The 17,912-nt window shown below is 39.1% G+C and overlaps 1 non-coding gene across 1 annotated transcript; it reads left to right on the forward strand.

The window, feature by feature from the left end:
* The first annotated feature begins 459 nt into the window (after window positions 1-459).
* Window positions 460-534, forward strand: Trnal-caa. Its single transcript has one exon. It is a non-coding gene; the product is annotated as a tRNA-Leu (tRNA).
* The last annotated feature ends 17,378 nt before the right edge of the window (window positions 535-17,912 follow it).

The following is a 17,912-nucleotide window of genomic DNA, read 5'->3' on the forward strand; positions in this document are numbered from 1 at the left end:
ACTGACACTTAAATCTATACTCAATGTTAACAAATTTCTCTCTTCAGAAACGATTTTCTTGTCATTGCCAGTCTACATTTTATATCCTCCCTACTTCGACAGTCATCAGTTATTTTGCTTTCCAAATAGCAGAATACGTCTACTACTGTAAGTGTTTCATTTCCTAATCTAATTCCCTCAGCATCACCTGGTTTAATTCGACTACATTCCATAATCCTCGTTTTGCTTTTGTTGATGTTCGTCTTATTTCCTCCTTTCAAGACACTGTCCATTCCAGAATGAGATTTTCACTCTGCAGCGGAGGGTGTGCTGATATGAAACTTCCTGGCAGATTAAAACTGTGTGCCGGGCCGAGACTCGAACTCGGGACCTTTGCCTTTCGCGGGCAAGTGCTCTACCAAGGAAGGTAGGAGACGATGTACTGGCAGAAGTAAGGCTGTGAGAATGGGGCGTGAGTCGTGCTTGGGTAGCTCAGTTGGTAGAGCACTTGCCCGCAAAAGGCAAAGGTCCCGAGTTCGAGTCTCGGCCCGGCACACAGTTTTAATCTGCCAGGAAGTTTCACTGTCCATTCCATTCAGCTGCTCTTCCAGGGCCTTCGCTGTCTCCAACAGAATTACTAACCACAAAGTTTTTATTTCTCCTCCCTGGAGTTTAATTCCTACTCTGAATTTTCCTTTGTTTCCTTTACTGCTTGCTCAATATATAGACTGAATAACATCGGCAATAGGCTACAAACGTGTCTCACTCCCTTCAGAACCACTGCTTCCCTTTCGTGTGTGTCGACTCTTTATAACTGCCACCTGGTTTCTGTACAAATTGTAAACAGCCTTCCACTCCCTGCATTTTACCTCTGCCCCCTTTAGAATTTGAAAGAGAATATTCCAGTCAACATTGTGAAAGGCTTTCTCTAGGTCTGTAAATGCTGTAAACGTAGGTTTGTCTTTCCATAACCTATCTTCTATGAGAAGTCGTAGGGTCAGTATTGCCTATGTTCTTATATTTCGTCGGAATCGAAAGTAATCTTCCCCGAGGCCAGCTTCTACAAGTTTTTCCATTGTTGCGTAAAGGATTCATGTTAGTATTTTGCAACCGTGACTTAGTAAACTGATAGTTAGGTAATTTTCATATCTGTCAGCACCTGCTTTCTTTGGAATTGGAATTTTATTCTTCTTGACGTCTGAGTTAGGTAATTTTCATATCTGTCAGCACCTGCTTTCTTTGGAATTGGAATTATATCCTTCTTGAAGTCTGAGGGTATTTCGTCTGATTCATACATCTTACTCACCAGATACAAGAGTTATGTCATAGCTGACTCTCCCAAGGCTATCAGTAGCTGCAACGGAATGTTCTCTACTCCTGGGGCCTTGTTACGATTTAAGTCTTTCAGTGCTTTGTCAAATTCTACACCAAGTATCATGTCTCCCATCCCATCTTAATCTACATCCTCTTCCATTTTCATAATATTTCCCTCAAGTACATCTCCCTTAAAAAGACCCTCTATATACTCCTTCCCAGGCGCGGCTCGTAATTAAAGGCTCTGAGGCGGAGCCGCCCCAAAATATATGTTAAAGTAAATTTCGCAAGAACGTATTACATAATTTAAATTATCAGGACGAATTTCGTATATTTCCCATTCCGATTAAAATAACGACGTTCAACGTTTTTGGAACTGTTTGTATCGATGAATGTTTTCCGAACGGTTAGTAGTGTTTAGGCTGCGCCTTGGAAAGTCCGTAAGCTGCGTGTATTAGCGGTTTAGGGGCGTGGCTTCTACATAGCATTGCTCGTTATGGGCGATCCGAAGGCTCAGAGCTTGCAGCCTAAGGGTGTTATACCAACCACCACACGTTTTTCACGTTCCACTGTCTATGTAATAAAGGAATGTAGAGTGGCCGAAACTTCGCTATCCAATATCTGTCTCTGCACATCTCTACTACGCCTCGATGCGTCATTAATCGACGTTTAGTATTTTTGTTTTGATAATGTTTTACATAGTAGTTTTGTTTCTGCCATTGGCTATTGTATCCACATTTAGAGTAAGTTTGCAAATATCCCGCCAGAGTGCACTACACTACAGTAACATAACAGTACTGCCATCTAGCGAGAGTTTCGTAAGTGATTAGAGGACAAAGCGCGCGAAATTTGTCCCGTTACTTTATTTTCCGTGCTTGCTGATGCTGACTGCTTTTGTTGACACCGTGTGATATTAGCAAGTTTCTATTTCGGAGTGTAATTTGCAAGATTTTAGTGAGTTTTACTTCCTTGTGAATATCTGCGAATTACGGCGAGTGTGAAACCAGCGCAACATGAATTCAGTGTGCAATTTAATAGGTAAAAGCTTGGAACACGGCCACAGGATGAAAGTGAAAGAACTTGGTGCACCCAGACCCGATCTAACGATCAATCAAGAACAGAAACAGTGTAAATCTAGGCAAGGATACAAACGCAGTTTTAATAGAGCAATGTACGATGCAGCTGAGTGGTTGTGTGGTTGTGAAGTGAAAAACGCATTTTTCTGTTTCACCTGTCTTCTTACAAATAGTACTGATAGTGCCTGGACTGAAACTGGTATCGCTGACTTAAAGAATTTTCACGCAAAGGTGAAAAAACATAATTCTAGCGAGAAACATTTAAATGGGTTCATTGAGTTTTCAATGCTAGGGAAAGTGGACATTATGTGCCAATTAGACAGTGCTTACCGCCGTAATATAAAGATATATAATGAAAATGTATCAAAAAATCGGTATATTCTGGGTAAACTGATAGACTGTATTAAATTTTGCGGCAAATTCGAGCTTGCCTTAAGGGGCCACGATGAAACAGAAGATTCCAAAAACCCAGGAATTTTTCGAGGATTAGTCAGTCTTATGGCAGAACTGGACTGCGTCTTGAAGCAGCACATTGAGAAATCAGAAAACCGTGTTTTCTTAGGCCTATCGAAGACATTTCAAAATGAACTCCTGGAATCAATTTATGAGGTGTGCCTTAATCTCATCAAGAGTGAACTGTCGAAGGCAAACTTTCTCGCAATAGAAGTTGATGAAACTACTGACTGTGCAAATTTGTCACAATTGGTCCTAATAATTCGCTATGAGCTACTGGGACAAATAAATGAAAGATTTATTTCCTTTGTACGCCCAAAAAGTCACAGTGCAGACGATGTAACTGCAGCTGTTCTCTGCGAGCTAGAGAAAATGAATGTACAAGAAACACCTGAAAAACTGATAGCTCAGTGTTACGACGGTGCTCCTGTTATGAGTGGCCATAAAAGTGGAGTTCAAACTAGAATTAGAGAAGTGTACAGGAATGCTCACTTTATTCACTGTTACGCCCATCAGTTAAATTTAATTGTTGAACGTTGTGTGACGGGCAATAAACAAGTGCGGATCTTCTTTAGCAACTTGGAAGGAATTTCCACCTTTTTTTCACGGTCTTCTAGCCGTACAGCCATTCTTGACGAAGTAGTGAAGAAGCGTATTCCTACCTGTCCTCAGTCCATCAGATGGAATTTTAAATCACGGAGCGTAACCACTGTGTACAAATACCAAAAGGAAATTGTTGAGTGCCTAGAAAGAATTATTGATGATGATGCCAATGATTACAAGACAATAAACAAGGCCACGGGACTGAAGGGTTTCCTGCAAGACGAAGATTTCCTCTTCTGGTTAAATTTTTTTAATACAGTCATGCCTCACTGTGACATTCTCTTTAATCAACTGCAGCAGAGGAATATTGATGCAGTGAAAACTGTTGAATATGTTTCGCACTTTGCAGATTCTGTCCAGCAAGTTAGGGCCTCACTTGAAACTGACGATCTCTGGGAACAGGTAGAACCAACTGCAAAACGGGGACGTTTCACAGAATCAAGAATAGTGTGTGCACGAAACGTTTGCGACCTCATCACAACTCAGATCAGAGAACGATTCAGTTTCAATGATCACTTATCGATTGCACAGCTGTTTGATCCATCGTTGTTTGCAAAACATCAAACTATTTTTCCGGAAAAAGAGTTTAAAATAGCTGTTAATTTGTTCAATTTACAGTCTTCTGATCTACGTCATGAGCTGAACGAGTTGTACAGCCGAAAAGATTTTATGAAGGCGTCAGGTGCTTTGACCTTGTTGAACTGTCTTTGCGATAACAATCTGGCTAAAGCTTTTCCTGAAAGTGTAAAACTTCTGCAAATAATAGTAACATTCCCTATGACGACCGGCGAGGCAGAACGCTGCTTCTCGACGTTAAAGCGAGTGAAAACATTCATGCGCAACACTATGAATGAGGACAGACTTTGTGCGCTTGCAATGTGTTCCCTAGAAAAAGAATTATTGAATCGGCCAAATTTCAATGAAATGGTCATAGACCACTTTGCTGCGCAGAAGGGGAGACGAGCTGACTTCGTCTATAAACAAATGAATTGAGGTAAGCAAAAGTGCATTCATAATTGATAAGAGGTAATTCTTTATATTAAGTCCTACTTAGCCTATTAAGTGAAGTGGATAAAAAAGTGTAGTGTCATGTTTAGCCAGTCATAAACGTGATGACATTTTCCGAAACGAATCACTTTTGGTACCGGTACAGTGTGTTGCGCTACAGTGTCACATTTTGTGTACTTTAGCACAACAAACCGTACTAAAAATGACGTATTTTGGAGAGATCTTTAGTGCGCTATTTCATATAAATGCATATTTTCATAATACACAATAAATACGAACTGTTCGCTTCTCAAACATGCGAAATAATATGGCAGTTGCACGGATTGCTCATGCCACCCAATCACAGCACAAGACTTGTGACGTCACGAAAACATTACAGTATCGTCATGCGAACTCGTAAACTTCGAGCTTTGGAGGTTAACCACAATAAACGCCTTACGTTTAGTACTGAAAACACCAAAAATATTAAGCAACCGCAAAGTTAACATTCATCGCATTAAAGATCTCTCCAAAACGCGTCTTTTCATATGATTTGCTGCAGTGTCAGAATATGTAATGATGACGTATAAAAACACTAACCAAAGATTTTAATTCGAAGTTAGCTTTTAATCATATTTAATACCTGATTATAGAAGATACAGTACGTAAAATTATGGGTAGAGAGTGATCTGCCACCCACCTCCCCCTGAATTTTTAGTTGTTTATGTCAGACTAATCTGTAGTGTAACCCGAGGTCTATGTTGGCTCCAATCGATAAATGCCGCAGCCTTCCCCAATATAGAAACCACGAGCCGCGCCTGCTCCTTCCATATTTCTACTTTCCCTTCTTTGCTAGGACTGGTTTTCCATCTGAGCTCTTGATATTCATATTACAGGTTTGTGTCTTTTCTGCAAAGGTCTTTCTAATTTTTCTTTAGGCAGTACCTCTCTTACCCCTAATGATATATGCTTCTACATCCTTACAGTGTCCTGTAGCCATTAACGCTATTTGCTGTAATAAACATATAAATCGAGCAAAAATGGAAAAAAAATTGAATGTCTCAGTTTCAAGATACATGGAATCAAAATATGAAATTAAATAGGAAAATAAAAGAAAACTTAGTCCGTCCTCTGTTCATCGCGTTTCTCGAAAAGTGATAAGTGGTTGAATACTACAAAAGTCACCACTGTTCTCCTATCGATTTTAATTTTTTGAAACTGCTCGGAAATCATGATATAATTGGGGGCCATACTGCTATCTGGGTATTACGAATAGTCAATGCTTAAGGGTAAAAATTGAGGCTGAATAACTTTATTTTTCGTGCTAATTTGTCTGTTTTCAATGGCTGCCTGCAGATAAAGGCATATTATGTTTACACAGGCAGAAGATCAGCAACATTCTATATTTACTGCACAAGGTCTGTTGAAAAAAATCCGGAGCATTCGTAATTTCGTGCCAACGGGGTGTTGGAGTGAAATGTTGATGGAATCCCTGCACACACCTGACTTTAATGTGTAACTGCCGGAAGTTTCATTGTTGTATGTTTTTTAGTTATTGTTCAGTGCAGTATTGAGTGGAACGTTGTGTCGCACAATTCGGGAATGTTGAGATGCCAGAGCTACAGGGGCAACGCTTCTGCATTAAATTTTGTGTGAAACTCGAGAAAACTTTCACAGGAACGCACTAAATGATGCAAAAAAACCTATGATGATGAGTGCTTAAGCCGTACTCTGTGTTACGGATGGTTCACACAGATTAAAAATAGCCAGATTGATGGCCCTCGTTCAGGACGCGCTTCGACATCTACTGACGACGCTCATGTCAGGGATATCAACGAAATTGTGCATGCCAATCCAAGACTAACTGTCCAAGAGGCTGCAGAAGAATTTTAACACTTCAGTTTGATCATGTCATGAAATCCTGAGAAGAAAGCGGGCTGAAATGAGGACAAGACATTCATGGCTCTTGCATTTCGATAATGCACCCGCATGTTTATCCCTGTTAGTGCGTGACTAAAAAACGAAATCACTGTGCTGTTTCTTCCTCTGTATTCTGCGAACCTAGCACCTGTTAACTTTTTTCTTCCAAAGTTGAAAATGCCTAGAACGAAGAGTTGCAACTAAAGACAAGAGAAAATTCGCAGACGACGCTTCGCGCAATCTAGCATGAGCCATACCAAGACTGTTTCCGGAAGTGGAAATGGCGTTAGGAGAGTTGTATCAGTTGTGGAGGAGAGTATGTTAAAGGAGACCATGCACAATAAGTAAAGGATAAGTGTACAAAAATTTTGTTGACAGTTCCAGAATTTTTTGAACAGACTTCGTAAAGTTTTTAATTTATTGCTTTTACCATAATTTCCTTCTTTTATTATTTCATAGAATAGGTTCGAGTGCATTGCGTAGAATAACTAGTTTCTTGGGTGTCAATATCTGGAGTTTCTGTTTCCGTGGGTTGTTTCTGAGAGGGCAGTTTCGCTGTTAATGGCTTCCATTTTGCTGGTATGTTGCTAATTGTACGACGGTGTTCAGTCAGATTTTCCGAAAAACAGGCTATCAAAATACTTATTTCCATTTCTTTTTAACAAACTGTCCTAATTTTATGGTTTTATTGTTTCACCTCTTTAAGACATCAGTCCTTCAGATTTTTTTCTATACCTTAAAAGAAATTAAAAGTACAGTAAACTGAGCGAACTTTGATCCTTTGCGGTGTCTTTGGCTCACTTACAGGAAAAAGATAAAATATTTTCCTCCAGATATTATGCTGGACATCACATACATGCACTGTATGTCTGTCTTAAGAGTCAAGTGATCTATACTCTTTGAAACTATATATGGTATGTCTAAGTTGGTCACACTGGTTTCCAGCTTCACTTTCATGTTGGAAGCATCATTACAAGGGATTCTCTTTTGTGGTTGTGGTGAAACAGTTTGGCTGCGCTCTTCTCTGTTAATTTTTACTTCGTCTTTCAAATTGAAGTACCAGTTTGTTATTATAATTTAGTATAAAATAACTTTACCCCTACAATGAAGCTTAATTTCTCTGTACCGTACTTTATTACAGTGTTTCGAAATTACAATTGGTGTTGCAATATAAGTTATATAGGACAACTTTGTGGTTAAAGTTGCACCAGTTTCAATTAAATACTCATTATATTGTTCCATACAGTATACAATATGAACTGCGCAAAACTACAGATGGAGAAAAATTTAGGACTGCCTGAGGGGGTTTTTTCAAGATTGCTGAAGAAGCTAGTGATAGAATCCTTTCAGATATAAAATGAGAATAAATGTGCCTAGACCAGACGATATTATTCTGTTTTGGAACTAACATCATTCTTTTCTGATTACATAAATACACTTCCCCTGTTTGTGTTACACTCCTGTGTGTAACATTTTCAATCATTAACATTATCAGTGTGTGATTTTAACTGCCTTTTTTCTGCATTACATTATCTTACTGAACCTGCAATATTTATTCAGAAATTATGTACAATATTGACAAACCAATCAAAAAATATTTTCCAAAAAATAAAACTGCAAATAGGCTCAAGTTGGCCTACAATGGTGCAACATTTGCTTCATTTTTTTAAAAGCTATTTTTCCAAACAATAATTATGCACTGTGTTAAAACGTACTGAGAAAACCATGACTTTTATGCCAGAATTTTTTTGCATTTTTGGAAGGTAAAATGAAGGACATAATAAACTGTTATCTTGAATAACCAGAATAAGTGGGGCAAAAGTTTGCCCAGTTTATGGTGCTGTTTTCATTTTCTATATGTTTTTTATAGTGTGTATCATAATAATGAAATATGATGTGGTTGAAAGTATACACTAACACAAGCACAAATACTACGCTAAAAATGAGTTGGCAAATGAGATGTTAGTGAAAATGTGGTTACGTGCCACATCTGACTGGGGTAGGGAATAGCTGGGCGAGGCAGCCATTCAGGGGTTCTAGGGGCTATAAGATGCTGGCTTCACGTGGGAAATGCTTTAACTTATTTTCTCTGGAGGGTCAAATCACATCATTAAGTCTAACCTGTTTGCTGTGTCGCTCCTCAGAGTTATAATATTTCTTGTGGATTTTAGTTATCCTGATGTAAGGTAAGTGGTCGGTTTGTGTATTTATTGTGGAGAGGGAAAGTGACTTACGTCTTTTTAATGAAACTTTGTTGAAAGTGCCATGTCTTGACTCCGTATTCCTACTTTAGTTATTGAAATTTCAGTCATGCTATTAAAGGGTCTACCGGTTTTTTTGTAATGGCTTCAATGCAGCCAAGGTGGCCATCTCAGCAATGGCTCCTGGCAACTTTGTATTGGGGGACAAACTTAAGTAAAAAGAAACAGGGAACCGAGCCCTAGAAAATAAAGAGAGTGCGTGTATTGCAAAGAAATATTTTCAGATCTAAGGTAGAAGAGCAGTGGATTTAGTGCCAATATTGCGCTCATTCAGGACCCACGACCTCTATACAGGAGTTGAGGAACACAGTTTTGAATCATGTTTTACAATAAAATACATATAGTTCTTTGTTAAAAGTTTTTTATCTTACATTTTTGAGTTTAAGACTGTCCATTTTTGTGGATTTTTCTTTCCTTAATTGACAGATTAATTCAGAATGCATTTGAAGGGCTTCTGTTGCTGTGGTGGAATCAGCTTCCGATTTCAGAACTACATTATTAAATAATTGTAGCGTAACACGTAAAAATTTCAAGAAACTTCAAATTGTCAAAATTTTCAAAAAATCAAATAATAAATTTGGGAATTTGTTACATGATAAGTAGTGCGGTTTTAGGCCATTAACAATGGTATAAATTCTTTTTATTGTACGTAACAAACTAAGGAACATTGTGCTGCTACAACAACGTTTTTGTAATCTGTTACCAAAATTCACAGAACGCTTTAAGTTTCCAGTGGTACAGAATCACAGGCTGTTTGTAGTGAATTGTGAACAATTAGACATAAAACAGATCTATCTAAATCACTTTGAACTTTCCTGAATACATTTTCAGTCTCTTTTCTCTTTATATGACCAAACTTTTTTTTTTTACTTTGTATTTTTTTCACAGACTGCAGAAGACTCTGTGTCAAAATTTGAGTAGTTTCATCTGGTACTTTATCAAAATTTAAAAGTTTAACTTCACTTCTGTTTGAGCTATTCACATTTTACAAAGAACGCAACACTTTATCAAGTATAAATGGTGAAGTACTGTTAACAATAACTGCCTCAGTTTTTGTTTCATCAGATGAAAATTTTGGGTCATAACCATTTTAAATATGGAGTCTGATGTTCTGAAACTGAGTTTGTGTCTAGCAGTGTGATATGGAAAGCAGTAGACTTCAGATAACTGTTATTGCCATGCTCACGTAAAAAAGTCTCTTACATTCAGTGAAGCTGTTGCATTAGCAACAGTCCTATATTTAGCTGTTTTCACATGCTGTTTAATATCCCCCTTTTGTTTATGTGCAGCAGAAAATTCTCCACTACATCATGTACAATAAACCCGTTCATTGTTACTGTCATTACAGAATTTCAAAAATTTCCATTCCTGTTGCAGGTTAACATTAATCACACACTTTACACTTGACAAGTTGTGGCAGAACCGGTGACCACACCTCCCCATGAACATGAGTCCTCGCTCCAGAGGTGGAGGGGTGGGGAGGGGGTATTTTTTTTTTGTTTTTTTTTGTGGTTTTAGGGAGCACAACTTCAATGGTCATCAGCACCCTGACTACGTTAAGAATGCACCGCGAGGCACAAGTTTAAAACAACAACTAAAAGGGAAAACACGATAAAAGACAGACTGACAGGCATAGGATTAAAAAACAGCATCATCAAATGTCCTTAGAGAGGTTTGTCAAATTGATAAAACGAAGAACGCGAGCAGCTGCTCGTGGGTCATCTGCTAAAATGCCATCTAGAGTACATGGCAGGTTAAGATCTAGACGCAGTGTGTTAAAATCCGGACAGGACATTAAAATGTGGCGGACCGTCAGCAATTGCCCACATGGGCAGAACGGCGCCGGCGCAGCCGTCAGCAGATGGCGATGGCTGAACCGGCAGTGTCCAATGCGTAACCGGGCCAAAACGACCTCCTCCCGCCGAGAAGGGCGGGAGGAGGACGTCCAAGCCGCGGGAAGAGGTTTCAAGGCCCGAAGCTTGTTGTCTGTAAGTGCAGCCCAATCGGCATGCCACAGCGATAAAATGCGCCGACAAATTACCCTGCTACAATCCGCCGAAGGGAGACAACAAGAAGCTGTCCGAGGCTGGAGGACCGCAGCCTTGGCCACGGCATCTGCAGCTTCGTTCCCAGGGATACCGACATGGCCAGGGACCCACATAAAGCTAACCGGAGAACCGACGTCCACCAGCTGCTGAAGAGAGCGTTGGATCCGGTGCACGAAAGGGTGAACCGGATACGGATCACTGAGGCTCTGGATGGCGCTCAGGGAATCGGAGCAGATGACATAAGCAGAATATCGGTGGCGGCAGATGTAAAGAACAGCCTGGTAGAGAGCAAAGAGCTCAGCTGTGAAGACCGAACAATGGCCATGGAGCCAGTATTTGAAACTTTGTGCCCCGACAATAAAAGAACACCCGACCCCGTCATTGGTCTTTGAGCCATCTGTATAAATGAAGGTCATATTGATGAACTTTGAACGAAGTTCGGGGGAGGGGGTGTGGGGGGAAGAATCGCTAGCCATAAAAATTCTCAAACCTACAGCATTTTTGCAACCCCACACAGCAGTAAAAAAGAGCAGGGCACTCCAGGCTAATCCTGATGGTAACTATAGATTTGCGGGACTAGCATTCCTGGGAGAAAGTGTATTGTGGAGATATAGTTTAGCCACAGCATAAGGGAATGTTTTCAGGAATGAATTATCACTTTGTTGCAGTGAGCCAATCAGATGGATGGCTTCAGGAAAGGAAACGGCCCTAGTCAGTTGAGTGGATTCAGTGCGAGGAAAATGCGGCCAGGGATGGGCAGAGGGACAGTTGCTGGAGACACCAAAACAGACAGTCGGTCTTTAAGCAGCTAGGAAGTGAAACGACTTAGAAAATTTCATGTTGTGTGGTATCGCGGGATTTAAGTCTCCGAGCGGTGAGCAGCTGTGCGCCTGGTGTGAACTCTAACCTTTCGTGTAAATGACGAGGTGGAGTATCAGACTTGTGTTTCACGATGAGATTGAGAGTGATAGAACTGTGTCAAATGGATATGCGCTCGAGTCTAACAGTAACTCGAAATACGACCACTTTCGCTATTAGTTTGCTTTCTGAATAAACATTATTCTAACCAAATTGCAACTCTGTGGCCTACATCATTAATAGGTCGTTAATTTAGTTCCTGATATTATTATTACTGTTATTACATGTTATATTAACTTCGTATTTTGCAAACTTGCCATCAACCAGACAATTTAACCAAAGGGTCACAAGTGTGCAATTTAGGGCGTGTAATGCGACGTGTGGTTCAACCCCTCGACGAGTTTGAGCCAAGACATTTCAATGAAGGGAAACCGCATGTGAACTCCAACATCTTTGGGATGTTAGCTCGCACAGGGTACAACTGTGGGTCTATGAAGACACTGTGTACCCTCAGGACAAATGTATTTATAATTATAGCGATTACTTATGAAATACACACTCCAGTCATATTAATGAGACCATACATATGGTTGATGACAATGTGCTGTAACTACTCACAGACGATAGGTGGTAGCACCACAGCGGAGGGTATACGAAACATGTCGGGGGGACGAGGATAATAGTGCACTCATTATTATGTGGAAACGGAGCGATTTATTTGATGCCCAAAAGGGCATGATCATTGGCTTTCAGGCCATGGATGGAAGCATTTCTGAAAAAAAACAAAGTTTTTAAATTGTTCACATGCCACCACGGTTCCAGTACACAGTGCAATGCAAAACTGTTGAGCAACTGACTGCCGGATGGACCAAGAGGCTACCAACAGTATCTCCTCAACAGCTGTTCAGAGAATGTTACTGTGTCTGCGCCTCCACAACAGGCATCTTGTTCATGCACCCACACTGACTACTGTTCATATAAGCAAACGTCCTGCACACGGGAGAGAGCGTTATGGTCTGGGAAAAGTTTTCATGACATTCCCCGGGTTATCTCAGCATTCTGGAAGGCACAATGAATCAACACAAATACACATCTATCCATGGGGACCACTCTTACATGCAGCTTGTTTTTTCTCAGCATGATGGCATCTACCAGACAGACAATGCAGTGTGACGCACAGCTTGCAGTGTATGTGCTTGGCTCAAGGAGCACTAGGAACCCAATCGAGAATCTATGGGACCTCCTCCTCAACTGGGCTGTTCACAGCTTGGGTCTACATCTGATAAACTTAGCACAGCTGGCCACAGCACTGGAGTTGGCATGGCTCCACATCCCTGTCGGTACCTTCCACAACTTCAGTGACACTCTTCCTGTATGTGTTGCAGCAACCCACACTGCAGAATGTGGTTATTCAGGATTTTTGACGGGTGGTCACATTGATGTAACTGGACATTGTTAATAAAAAGTTGTTTACTTTTTTCCTGTCAGTCTCGTTTTCATTTGACTGGTCCTTATAGCTCATGAAGAAACACTGCTCCTCTTTCTTGCTATATCAGTATAAAATACATTGAATCAGTGCAAAACGTGGAAGCTTATGAGCATAATGTGACAAAAAACTCAAACAATACACATAAACAACATTTATTAAACATTTACTGCCAATGGCAGGATTAAAATATTTTCTTATTGATTATACATATGTGTGATTATAAAAAAAGCTCATTTAAACTCAAAACAATGTGCATGTCTATAAAACATTTAGCACCTGAAACAGAAGAGTCATGCAAGTGATGCTGAAAAAAAGCTTTTTATCAATATGGTGTAAAGTTAAAACAGTTCATCATTATACAAGGCATAAAGCAAGTTAACACTGTAGTTGCAATGAACAGCAACAGATGACTTCACTTATAATATCAGCTGAACCCACAACCAATGGGTAAGAGTAGTGAACAGGTACATTTGCTGCTTCCTTCAGTGACATACTGATAAGAAAAGAAGGGCTAGCTAGTAATGGACTAGATTGTAAACTACTACATATAAACACAAACACAGTACTTGTTGCCTAAGAAAAGACCTTCGTTAATCTAAAACAGATACGGACAATTAATTCTAATGGGTCACATTTAAAGCTTTATCTACACCTCACGTTCTGTACAAAATGTTACAATCAAAATATGGCACTACTGAAGAGACTGACACTTGTACACAATCTTGCATACAAATGTCACCAGTATGTTTGAGGAGTACCTATCTAAGAATGGGAGCGATATAGTGTCATGAAATTGAATAAATTTTAAACATTTCTTGTTGTATTGAAACCTTTTGAACAATTCAATTTTAAGAATGTCATTACAATTTGGAAGTCGCAAACTCAGAGTTTTGTCAATATTCAAACACGGTCCCTTCAAGTAAAATGACTATCTGCAGGTGATATAAACTATCTGAAACATAAACACTGCGAATTAAATCTTTCCATCAACTTTATTGCATTTGTTGAGTTAGGTGACACTAACAAAAAGAGAGATTATCCTAAGACAACAAAAGAGAGACAACTTTTTGAGTACTGATGGTCTCTACAATCTATGAGAGACATGTGAAGATGAACTGTAATTGTCAGTGATTTGTGCAGTTTTGTGATGAATGGATAAGAATGTGTAGGACTCTAGTTTGGGTCAATAAACAGCCATCCACGAATGATGGCAACATGTTGCCTAACCAAATGTAGGTGAAATAATATGTACTTCAAGAGGTTTTACCTGTACCAGATCTTGAACTCTACATTAAATTGTATCCTTACTTCGTAAATTATAATGTTTATTACAAATAATACACTAAGAGTGGTGGAAGATCAATGTAATACTATGACGTACAGAGATGGATGCTTGAGAATTCAGACCAAACAAGAACTGCTTTCTATATGAGTTTTTACAGTGAAGGTATGAAACATTCACTGCGTATGAAAATTCACTGCAATATACAGGGCGAGCAGTGTAAGATATAATACTTTATTAACTAGTTCAAGATACTGAAACTAGGTTTTTGGCAAATGTGTATGCTGGAGCAGCATGTAACTTCTTGGACGTTTTATACTCTGCGTCAACTGAGATACTGAAGCAAATACTTTTTTAAAATTGAACTACATACTTTTTTAAAATTGAACTACATACTTTTTTTAATGGTATTCAGAAGCTTTTGAAAACCATGCACATATAATATAATGTGCACCAGTGGTAGCTACTGAGACACTGAAGTGATCCAGACCCAGACTGAATCTGTGTGATGGATTAACAATCGTGGCTAGTGCACTGGGCAGTTTTGTTTTTAGGCAGTTTCCCAAGCTCATTTAGGCAAAAGCTGGGCTGGTAACCAATTTCCACCTCAAGAAGTACAATAGGCAAATGGTTAAAATCCCATCACACACATAGTAAAGCTCACATTGTTCAGAGACAGGTACATTTTTTGGAGAGAGGTGGTGCACGCAGCCTTCCTCCCTCAGATAACTGACGACTGGGGTGACAGGGAGCCCATCCGACTCCAATGTTTAATAAAATAAATTTCCAAAGTCTTGAATGTAGCAGAGCATGTACTAGACAGGATTAACATGAAGAAGAAGAAGAAGAGTCTCTGGGAGTACAGTGATATAACACTTTTTGCACAAGAGCCCCACACAGCAGTGTTTATACTACAATAGCCAATTCCTGCCACATCACCTTTCAATTTTGGCATATTTCTCTGATACTTTTACGAAGTTTCAAAGTCGACATTAACAAGTGTTACATCACTGTGTTCAAAAGCTTTTGAATGTCAATAGAAAAGTATATAGTTTCATTAGGAAATATTTAGAAGTTTGATGATGACTGGTTCGAAAGCCTCTGTGAAATTTTTTGGTTCGAAAGCCTCTGTGAAATTTTTAAATTAAATCATTTCACTTTATTCTGTTAAAATATTATTTACTGCCACTGCAATTTCAACAGGTGGTCATTTTCAATTATTCTGGGATGTTGCAACCCCACTCAACAATGTAAAGCTGTGACATGGTGTGCACAAGCAGTTGCATGGCAGAGTGAATTTACTGTTGTTCAATATGGTATACACATTAGAAAGCCGGTGAAATAATGATATAAACATTTCAGTTTAAATCTTGTGTAGCAGGTGTGGTAAATGGATCACAAAAACTTTCCTTGGTCCATTTACCATGGCTACTACATGAATTTAAACGTAAGTATTCATGTAATTATTTCACAAGCTTTCTAATGTGTACGTGGTACATGGTACGGCAGACACATTCGCACCACCAAATGCAGCTACTCTTACACATCATATCACAGCTTCATATTAGAGAGAGGCTTATAACATTCCACAGCACTTGAAAATGACCTCGTGTTGAAACTGCAAACGCAGTAAATAATGTTGTAACACCCTAAAGTGGAAAGATTTCACATATGAAAATATCTGCTACAATATCTCGATCGATGCAAAAGATAAGGGTATTCCCTCTCATAAAACAATATTACGTGCCCCTGTATGTGCTATTATTTGCTGAAAAATTTGTTTCAATACCTTAAACAATTTATGAATGTAAAGTAACTCATTCTGTGTAAAAGAATGAAGGTTGGAATGATAATCACCGTTGCTCACAGCAACGAATGAGTGCAGTGCAGCTGTCACAAAGCTTCAGAAATGTAAGCTCATTATCCAGCTCGTGCACATTATGTCGCACCTCTGAAAACATTTGTCTTGCTTACACAGCAGCTCTTGAAACAACATCAGAAACCACCATATGACATCGAATGAAACTGAAATGTTAGTCACGGTTCATCTATCTATCCTTTGTTCCAGTTTCACAAAGTGCATCTCACATCTGCTAACATCTCAAGTGGCAAGAACATTTGAAAAAAATATTTATGAGACTTTTAATTAAAAGATGATGGCTTCCATTGAGCCTAAATTACTCATTACTACTATTTTTGGAACTTTTAAATGTGAGATAGTGGCTTTGGTTAAAGCCACATTACTGAGAACTACTAACATCAATGTTTTGTTATAATGAACAAAGGCTATTTTCTTACTCTTATTTTTTGCAGTCAGCTGTGTTTATTGTTTTAATTTGTTTGCTATTGATTTCAGAGGACAGTAACTTCATCTTCAGGCACGTGCATATCAATACAAATGAAATTTGAATCGCCATAATCAAGAACTCTGGATGCATAGACCAACACAACTACAACCAACTTGCTGTAGCAGAGAATTATTATCCATTCAATAGGGTGCCTGTGATTGTCTCTCATCAACTGTGATGTTAATCTGCAGTGATATCTTTAAGCGCAAATAACAGCAACAATCAAAAGTTATCACCGTCTCTATTCAGTTTGGTCCCGACATCTTGAGCAAACAGATGTCACATTGCCAGTGCAGGCAATTTTATGAAGTTGTGAAAACACGCACAATAAAGACCACACTCACTGGGAATTTTTTACCGATGATGATCTAATGGGGCTGTTGTGGCAATGCAATTCTGCTTTACAATTACAGATTTCTGGAGCAATTCCCAACGCAATCTGACCCTGAAAGGTAGGATATGGCACACTGATGAAGACACACAGCCACTCTGTGAAGGAACTGTGTCGATCCACAGCAAAGCTCAGTGCACAATATAGTTTCTACAGATTTTGTGCTAGGACCTGTCTGACTGTATATCTCATGGCAATGACCTTGTTCACATCAATTTCCACAGTTTAATAATTCAGAAAAGGCTTCCGATGATATAGACTGGTCTAAAACGATGGAAAGTTTAATGTCCATTAAGATGAATGTCAACAGCAGGGAAATAATCTAACAGCTTTACAACCTTAACACAACAGGTGTCAAACTTCTAATTTAAAAACAAGATGCAATGATGGTGGCGCCATCTATAAGTAGAGCATAGTGTCAAGTTTCATTCCATGCACAGGTAAATAATCGTATCGTAATGGTCGAGCGCATTCGTGGTGGAGTGTTATTTTTGCTACAGCAAATCTGTCATGCAACATGCCTCTCATAAGAATTTCAAGATTCAACTTCCATCTCAAATTCCTGCTTGTGGAAAAATATTGAAATCAGTAAGAAATTTCTGTGCAACTGCCAGTACATTAAATCTAAAGTCAACCAGCCCTCGGAAACCGGTTTGAACTTGGTGCCAGGCTTTTAGCTATGGGGTTACTTGAAGGCACAGTGTATTCAGAACAACCAAGAAGCTTACAACAGTTAAGAGGTCAAATTCACGATAACGTTTCCAGAATTCCTTCAGCAGTTATGAAATGTGTGTTCAAAATCCTGGGTGAAACACCTCGAATATTGTATATTTGTGCATGGTTGTAATTTGTCTGATTTAGCATTTCATAAGTAAACTTGGACAAATATTCTATCTGGTGTAA

Source organism: Schistocerca piceifrons, chromosome 9 (genome assembly GCF_021461385.2).
Source record: "Schistocerca piceifrons isolate TAMUIC-IGC-003096 chromosome 9, iqSchPice1.1, whole genome shotgun sequence".
Classification (NCBI taxonomy): Eukaryota; Metazoa; Arthropoda; class Insecta; order Orthoptera; family Acrididae; genus Schistocerca; species Schistocerca piceifrons.